The 9,826-nt window shown below is 41.1% G+C and overlaps 1 long non-coding RNA gene across 1 annotated transcript; it reads left to right on the forward strand.

Annotated features, from left to right (window-relative positions):
- Positions 1-209: 209 nt before the first annotated feature.
- Positions 210-6,055, forward strand: LOC140849373 (uncharacterized). Its single transcript, XR_012131120.1, has 3 exons — positions 210-323; positions 994-1,169; positions 2,223-6,055. It is a non-coding gene; the product is annotated as an uncharacterized lncRNA (long non-coding RNA).
- Positions 6,056-9,826: the final 3,771 nt, after the last annotated feature.

Raw genomic sequence — 9,826 nt, forward strand, 5'->3', positions numbered from 1 at the left:
CTTCTCCTGGCCCCACTCTCCTTGCCTTTTTCTCCTTCCTCTGGAGTGACTTCATTCCCTAACACATGATTCCTTGGCATTTATGAATTCATAGCCAACCACTGACTGAAGCGTTTTCCTCACCCAGAACTGATCCCCCATGCTACCAGAGGCTCTGGAGAATCAGTTTCCTTCTCTTGTTACTTTTGGTTTTGATGGCTAGATTGATGCAGCAGAAATCACTATCTTCATGTGAGAAAGCGATGGCATGACGATCCTGAAAGCTGGTGACAAAAATCCTTGGCCTCTCATGTGGGTCTGGAAGGCAGGGTCTTGGCATCATGGTGAGTTCATTGTCCTAGAAGCAGCGGGCCTTGCTGTCATCTTCAGATGTGGAAGTTGCTACCAATTTTGGAGATGGTTGTAATGAAAATGTGCACATGAATTTGGCCATTGGAGGCAGTAAATTCCTATTGCTTTCCATATGGGGACTCCCTCCATTTCTGAGCACATGGGGAGACTCACGCTGCCCTGAAAGTAGTTAGAGGCTGGGTAACTAGTACTGCCCAATGGGCTCTGAGTGAAGAGACATGTCATTTTTGATCTGAGGCCATTGTTTTCCATGTTTTCTTTTCCCTGTGAGCCATGTGTTGAAATGATGACATTGCAAGATAGAAGGGGCCTGGATCCCTGAGAAACTAGATGGAAGGGAGCCCGGCTGACCTGCATCAGCCTTTGCATGCACAAGATATAATCTTCAGTTAGGTGATGGGCTCTGAATAGAAACATCATTAGACAGGACAGCCCCGGCTATTTTGTTACCATAGCATAGCATAATATGTTCCACAAATACAAATAATATGGAATTAATGTAAAATTTTCTTAGTTCTACCACTGAGATACTCCAGGATGTCTAATAGATTCCAAAGGTTTGATGGTCAGGGGATGTTTTGGAATTAGAAAAAAGGAAGGATGTTCTGTATCCTTTACTTATTTCTGTTTTTTTTTTTCAAGTGGCCATTTTTTCAAAGAGATGAGGTGATAAGGTGACAGCTACCGAAAAGAAATACCAGTAGACAGAATTGGAGAGCAGCATTTGACAGGATGGTTCCTGAAACCTCTCAGGCCTCTGCTCGCCTGATGGATACGCTGTTCTGGAACAGTTCTGCCTTACATGGGTGTTCCTGCAGGTCAGTGAGGATGACAGCGCGGTGCTGAGTCTGTGTGCCACCACTCCACCCTCCACAGCAGCTGTAGATCCAGGCTCAGCTTCCATCAGTAGTCACCAAACATAGCAAGTAACACATATCACAGCAGACCAGAAAACCCCTACAGAAAGCTCTGTGTCCATTCTGTTCAAGTGTGAAATCTCTTCTGAATATTGGTAAAGTGGGGCTGCTGGTCAGAGAAGTAGGACCGGGGAAGGCAGCCCCAGTGGCGATGAGGGCAGCAGGGAGTTCACATTTCCTGCTCTTGGAAGCTGGAAGAGTGCCAAGTACAGTGCCTAATGCAGCACTAAATGAGTATTAGGGATTAAATTGTGACTGCAAGTTAAGAATGAACATGCCAATTAGAAGAGATTGTTTAAAAACTCATTCTGGATATGGAAAGAAGTATGTGAATCCTGGTCATACTGTCTTCTCCAGCACAATCCGCCTACCAGTACAGAGAAGGGCAAGGTTTTGGGTGACTCAGACTGCACTCGGTGTACGTGAGCCCCCATGATGGTCCGATTCTCTGTCCTGTGTTCTCTGGTGCTATTCCTGTGGACAGGGACACTCCAGCGCAGAACAGCAGCGGGCAGCATCTGCATTCCTTCCTTCCAGTGATGCGTCCACACTGCCTGTGAAAGTGCACATGAGCCATCCTACTCAGGTGTATTATCTGTACTGCTTCTAGGAAACTCCTTTATGTAGAAGGAAACCCAAAACTAACACAGGGATTCAAAAAGATGTACGTTGCTACAAAGGAAGCCTAACTCCTGGACAAAGAGCCAGAGTCTCTGTGTAATTACATGCTTCCTTGCTCACCTGACTTTCAGAGTGAAAACCCTGGCAGGTAGGTGAAGTGGGCCCTGTTGAGTCTGACACCTCTGAGAGAGGGAAGGGTTTGCTTTGACACCCTCAACAAGGAACTGTCCACGTGGTCAGTGACCCTGGCTCTGGCAGGTGGGTGCTTATGTGTTCTGGGGCAACTGGATCAATTCTCCAGAAAGTGAAGCCTTTCTACACTTTTCTTTCCAGGATGCTCTCCGGAAGATCCCTGCAGCCTAACTCAGAAGAGCAGCAGCCTGTGTACGAGCCCATTACCTTAGAGAATGTCCTTGTCCTTCCTTCACCTCCTGGGATGGCTCTCTGTGTCTTCCTGCCCACTTTTCAAATGGTTGACTGGAAACTAAAGTTATTCTAGCATTGACTATGTGGTTTCAGAATTTCCACAGCTGGTTTTCCTCATGATGCATCTTGGGAAGAGTTTGGCTGCATGGTATGTGAGGAGGTAGGGGCACTGGGAGGGGAGTCCCAAGGTGGTGTGATCGGGGTGAGTCACTTCACCTCTGAAACCTGTTCTCATCGACTCTAGATCAGAGGTGGACAAATGCTTCAAACTGTTGAATCCTGTAAGTCCTAAGAAACTGTGCTATAGAGGAGAAAATGCATATTGGTGGGTGTGTATTTATACACTCTTCACCATGCTTTCATGCAGCCATTTGAGAGAGTTCTGAATTCACCTTGTAATTACACTGTTCTTAATATTATGTTGAGACCCACTTTCAATAATTTAGCCATAAGATTTGCACACTGGCTGATCTCTAGCCTTCTTCTAACAAAGTAGATCAATTAACCCAGAGAACGACTGCCAAGCACAGGAGGGAGGCCGGGAATCCTCTGAGGAATCTGGTTTTTATCCAGTTGATATGGTTCCTTTGAGAGACCTCAAGTGGAATATTTTCATTGATATTTTCATAAGTATTATATTTAGATACTGCTGGTTATGTAGAAATTATTAAAATTATAAAGTTTTGGTCAATTTGTCAATAGGAAGGACATGCCTCATTGTAGCTTTTTTTTTTCTTTCTGGAACCATAGCAATTAGAAGAATTATATCATGAGATTGGGCAAATAAATAGCCAACATTGGCACAAAAGTAGTTGAAAAGCAACCCATTAAAACCCTTTCTCAATCAAATGAGATTTATTGGGAAAAAGGTGTTGATACAGCAAGGTTTACAAAATGAAACAGACAGGCTATAAAATTTCCATTTACAAAAATCTCTCACAAGAACTTTGCATTTGTATGTTTCTACTACAATGAAAAAATTAAGAGTTGACCAGTGGCTCTATAAATCTACAGCAAATAGGAATAATTAGACCCTTAGGATACATCTTCATATTTTCTTTACTCACTTCATATTCATAATTTTAGATTTTCCTTTTATATTTTTATTTTTATAGTTCTTGGAGGAGGCTGAGAATTGCATTTTGAGAGTGAAACCTGAATGACCTACAATTCTAGGTTCTGTAAATTCTTCTCCGTCATAGAAATGTCTTAGATTTAACTTGGACCATTGTCTCATTGGTCAAGCTCTTCTGATGGGATATGCATTTTATTGAAAAGTCAACCTATGAAATTCATGTTATTGAAGTACTTTTCACATGTTCATATTATGGATGGCTGTTTATATATTTTCCCCCAAAATTAAAATTCAGGCATTCTCATCAGTCTTCCCACAGAGCAAACCTCTAAAGCTTCACCCAACACTCGTGGAAACCAAACTTTATGAGGATCCAAGACCAGCCAGGAAATTTTAACAAAGACTAGATTATAGAACAGCAAATCTAGTTGTGCAAAGGACATTGCTAAACTTCTTGGTTGGAAGGTATCCTGATCTACCTAATTCTATTTATGAAACTGCATATGTGCTTTGAAACTCCATTTAGATCCAGCTCTTTCAGCTAGAGATGGAAACCATATGTGTGTCTATGGCCCATATGTTTGGGCCTGGAGAGTCTTAGATTTTGTTTTGATTTCCAACTCAGGATCATTTTCAGATTTAGAGGCATCCTGGGTATGTTCTTGACTCTCTGTGTCAAGTGGCAATATTTTTATTATCCTTTATTCTTCTTCTGAGGTGAACCCCATTTCCATATGCTTAGAAAGGTGCTGTGGTCTTTCATTCTCAAAAGGTTGTTCTAAGTAAAACAGAGTTTTGAAGTACATATCTTATGATATTCATCATGAATTTGAAGGAAAATTCAGGCTCACTATCTTACGCTTGGGTAAATAGTTATTTTATTCATTGTTTATTCAAGTTCATTAGGTCTTCTCTTTCCCTGGCTTCACCGTGTCTTTCGTGTATTGTGCACTTCAGCCTTTCTGCTCCACAGGCACCCGAGACCTGCAGGCCTGCCCAGCACGAGAATGGTGCCTGCCCACCAAGTCTGTTTTCCCATTCTTTCAAGGCTATAATCTACTTAAAGCTGGGCATGTAGCCTCTTAGTAGGGATTATATTTCAAGCCTTACTTGCAGGTCGTCAATGGAATATAAACAGTAGGGATAGGAGACATTTCAAGGCCTGTGTCCTAACACTTGGCCTTTCCCTTTGGTTGGTACTAAAATACAGGACAGACTACTCTAATCTTTGAACATGCAGATCATGGCAATATCCTGGGGGATGCTGGGGAAACCGGAGGGAAGGAGCTGAACTCCTATAATGTCTGCAAGAAATATAATTACCTGTCAACCCACTCTGGGTGACTGGATTACAGAGGAAAACAGCTTTTTTGTCCTTAAAAGTAGCTTTTTACACTAAAACCATGTGTACATCTCAGGGTTCATGCATTGTAAATAAAGAAAAAGAAATCCTTTCCACATAGAACTAAGATTCTTGGGCTGTGCTGACATGGATTTAACAGGAAATCAGTTTTCTGAACAAAATAAAATATATATCCATTCAGGAAAAAATGGCCAGTCTAGTTATTCAGCCTCATGGTATTTAGTAAGAAGGAATGTTCATTCAGCATAGGAACTCTTTTCTTCTGCTTTGTTCATAGATAGTTATTAAAAACTCTCCTCATGAAATTTCTAAAAGTCAAGTTGATGATGGAGATGTTCACTGTTTAAGAGGGTCTGTTTTAGTGAAAGTGAACAGATAAGAATGATGAGGAAAAAGCATAAGGTTTCCTTGAGGGATGATGCTCAGGGAGCAACTTTACAGGGACTGGGCTTTGGTGGCATCCCCTGAGCTTTGGCAGGAGAAATCCCATGGGGACGGAGTCTGTGATTTTTACCTGACTTGGCCTCAATTCCCTAGTCTTTAAAGCGGCAATGAGGATACCCACCTCATTCATTTTTATATTTGGTAGAACATACAAAATAATGTCTACATGCCATCTGACACATAGCACATGTACAATAAACAGTGGCCATATTTTGAGGTTGATGGCAACTTCTCAGAGGTTCCACTGCCTATAGGGTTCACCTGCTGTGGGCTGTGGAGGCAAAGACAAAGAGTCCCCTGATCTATGAGAAGGAATGAGGAGTGGGTGGACTTTCAGACTGGCTTCCCTCTGATTTATCCAAGTTTGGAAGGACCAGGATGTGCAAAGGCTTTTAAAGATCTCGAAAAGTTAAGATGTTTTGAAAGAAGCAAGATGCTATGTATTTTTGCATTTTTCACGGATTTGTATTTGAGTGTATTTGACAGTGTATTTGACAGAGTGTAGTCTAAGGAAATTTGAATAACTGAGTACATTGTTCAGTGGGTCTGTCAGTGGTGCTTTTATGGTATTTATAATAATACTGAATATTGGAAAAAAAAGCCCTGTTTGGGTGTTGTCTCGTAGATTCCACATGCCTTCTTTCACACTGTGTGGTTTAGTAAGATGGTGCAGTGGAGGGCTTTATGCAAAGCCTGGTAAATAGTAAGTTACAAGAATGTAAGCTATGATGATAAAGACAGTGGTGGCTGTGATAGAATTTCTCTTTAGTCTTCCATGTACAGCTGACCCCTGAACAATGCAGCGGACTGGGGTGCTGACCCTTTGTGCAAGTCAGAAATCTGTGTATGACTTTTGAGTCCCCCAAAACTTAATTACTAACAGCTTACATATATTGTATGATACATGTATTATATTCTGTATTTTTGTAATAAAGTAAGCTAGAGAAAAGCAAATGTTTCTTTAAATTGTTGCAACTCTCCCAAAATTTTTCAGTACACATTTTGAAAAAAGTCTGTGTATAAGTGGACCTGGGTAATTCAAAGCCTTGTGGTTCAAGAGTCAATTCTGTACTTTGATTCTGAAGACCAACCATAATGACCAGGCTTGAGTCTATCTAAAAGCTGCTTTAGTAGTGGTTTTCATTTACCATCTCTAGAATATCTGAGAACCTGAGAATCACATGTTTGACCTGGTGTGATGTCAGGTGTGGTTTTAGGAAATCAGTTGATTGAGAAAATTTGGCAGTAGTTGAAATTACTTTCTTTAGCAATAATGAATTCAGTGATTGAGTTTGGCTGTTAGATGAAGGTAGAAAGATTCATGATTGATTTACTACATTGATGAGTCAATTTAAAAGTTGAACAAATTGAGTAGATGGCAGGGCCTAGTATCTTGGTAGTATATAGATGTTTTCATGAATTCATAAGTGTAATAGCTGTGTTTGTATACAAAAGTAGATAGTCAAAAAAGCAGTTATTCATAGAATCTAAACTCCCTGAGTAATTTGTATTAAATATTCAGAATATTAAATAAAAATTGAATGATGAAAGGTCTGAATACAGAAATGACTATATATGGATTTACAAATCTGTAAGTATGCGCAGGATAGTCAGTGACTGATTTATTCATTTGATAAGGACAAAGTAAACTTTGTAGGTTTGTCATCCAAGGAGCAATTGAATTCTTTGTCGCTGTGGCCACCAACTATATCCAAAGCCTGATATAGTATAACCATCTTGTACAGGTCATTCGCTGCCATTGGGCTGCAAGGAAGAACAGGAGTTAGAGAGAGGTGGGTAGGTGTATCTCTATTGTCATTCCAGGTAAGGCAGCTCAATACAGCCCTTATGTATACATCAAGAACGCCACGATCCTATTTGTGGGAAACATCTCTCAGTTTTCCTCCTCTGTGTCAGGCTGCCCCTTCTGAGGCTCTTAGTATATTAAAAGCAGGGATTCTTCATGAAAGCTTATGGGACACCACAGCTTTCCCACTAGATACCCCTGTCCTAGGACATCTCACCCATTCCTCTGAGATCTGTTTCATTTATTCTCCTTATCTGCACTCTCCAATGCGTTCCCCTAAACTTACGGTGCATCTTCAGATTCACTTACGTATTGACATTTCCATCTGAATGTCTCACGGCCCCTCAAATTCAACGTCTGGGTTGGCCTTTCCACTTCATCTTCCTCTCTCTTTTCTAAGTTCATGCCTCTGCTGGTGTTTCCTTGCTCTGGCTGCCCAAGGTTCCCCTTCTCGCAGCTCCTCCCCACAGTCAATCACCATCAGTCTCATTTCCCTCTGCCCTGGCATCATTTCATTTCGGGCCACCATCATCTCCCATCTGGCCTTTCCTTCACACTCCCCGTGGTTCCTCCTGCCTATGCTTGTCCATTGTGGCCTGTTTCTGGGTGTGTGACTGCATGACGCTCGTCTCATTCTGTGACTGGGAGTTCCGTGAAAGTGCGGGCTGTGCCCCTGCTTGTTTTCATTGTCTGATTATCTAGCATTTAGTGGATATTAAGTTCGTATTTGTTGAATAAATGATTGAATCAGTCCGACTTCTTACTAAAGCCTAGTCACCCACCTCTTGGGTCTTGCTCTTCCCCACTCTGTTTGCCATCTTGCAGGGCAGAGTGAACACTTTAAAGCACACCTAAGCACGCCATGTCCCTACACACCGTTCTTTAATGAGGGATAAAGCCTGAACCTCTCCATACACCCTAGCTTTTGTGATTTGGTCCCTGCCAATGTCTGCACTCTCATTTCTTTTATTTTTGTTGCTTGCCTCCTGCCTGTCTCCCTTCCCCATCTTCTCTCTACTCCCAAACCCTCCTGGCCTTGCCAGTTCCTTCTTATCCTCCAGGTCTTAGATGTCACCTGTCAGGAATCTTTTTGTGACAAGATCTTTGTGACCCTGCATTGTGTCTCTACAGTAATTTGCATGTGTCATAGCACTCTGAATTTTAACACTGATCTGTTATCTGTTATATGTACTCTTGAGGGTAGATTCTGGTGCCTGGGGAAAAAATAGGTGATCAACACCTGCTACTAAGTGAATGATGGATGGATGCTCAGCTCCTAGCAACAGGATGTGTGGTGCTTCATGGCCCAGGGCTTTATCTCAGTGTGATGGGGAGTTAGGACTAGCATAGACTTTATGGACCCTGGAAAAGTCCCTCTCAACTAAACTGGATTCTCCTGATCCTGCCAGGACCCCAATTTAATAATTAATAAGACAGAGGTGAGAAGTGAGGGGACAGTGATTGTGCCCCAGGAATCAGATGGAAGAGTGAGGGTGGAGACCACTTATATAACACACCCCAACAGCATAGAGATGGTGATGAGAAGCTGGCAGTGTCAGCGCTCCTCATAGTCTGAATGGTTTGTGATCTCGTTTGTTCCACAGTGACAACAGTGCTGTGTGACAGGGCTCCCTGACTTTGTTCTATGGGGATGTGATTGCTACACGGAAATGGCAAAATTCTTTGTTATGTTTGGGAACATGGATCTTAGTTCTAATTCTGACAAGTCACAGATTGCTTGTGGTCTCCGTTCCTTCTCTCTTTCTCACACAGCTTCATTAGAGTTGGGTTTTCACTGATAACCTCCCCTTTCAGTATTCAGGTTAATATTTAGAGAAGGTCAAGCTTGGTTAATATTTAAAAATTTAAAGTAAGATGCAGCCAAACTCCTGTTTTCACTCACTTGTAACTTTTAGAAAACTGGGCCACTTAACTGGAATTCCCATGCTTAGTCACAGCCCAAACTAAAGCAGTTTCAGGAAATCAACAGTGAACTCATTTCAGATACTTAGCAGTTAAGTTGAAGATGGATAGTATTTGTGATTTATGAGTAGCCTTTTAGTTTTTCTAGTAATTAGAGAATCAAAACACTTAAATCTAAATAACCAGAAATATGTGGATGTAAAATTCAGAAAATTTAAAAACAAAGACTTAAATAAAAAAAGAAAATATTGTTTCTATAATCTACCATCCCATGATTGCTGAATAGATTTTAGTTATGATTTCCTTTGTAGTGAAGATCCATCTTTAATCCCTGTATAAGGCTGCATCAGTGCTTAATAGTGAGGCTTGCAGTGGCACTAATACATTAGTTTAGCAGACATTTATTTTTAAAAAATGTATGTGTATTTGTTTTTCAAAATAAAGATTGTGTATATATAAAAGGTATGTACCATGATGATTTGATGTATACATATACATAGTGAAATGATTATTACAGTCAAGCTAATTAACCTATCACCTCCTTACATAGTTGTCATTTTGTGTTTGTGTGTGATGAGAGCACCTGGAATCTACTCTTTTAACAAACAATACTATTAACTACAGTCATCATGCTGTACGTTAGGTCTCTAGACTTACCATCTTACATACCTGAAACTTTGTTCTCTTTGCTCCCCACCTCCCTGACCCTGGTGACTAGTGCTCTACTTGCTGCTTCTGTGTATTTGACTTTTTTAGATTCCACATGTCAATGAGATCATGCAGTTGGTTAATCACAACTTTATGCATTCATCTGTTGATAGACACTTATGTTGCTTCCATCTCTTGGCTATTGTGAATAATGCTGCAGTGAGCAGATTCCTCTTTGAGGTGCTGGTTTC

This window comes from Manis javanica, chromosome 1, assembly GCF_040802235.1.
Source record: "Manis javanica isolate MJ-LG chromosome 1, MJ_LKY, whole genome shotgun sequence".
Lineage (NCBI taxonomy): Eukaryota > Metazoa > Chordata > Mammalia > Pholidota > Manidae > Manis > Manis javanica.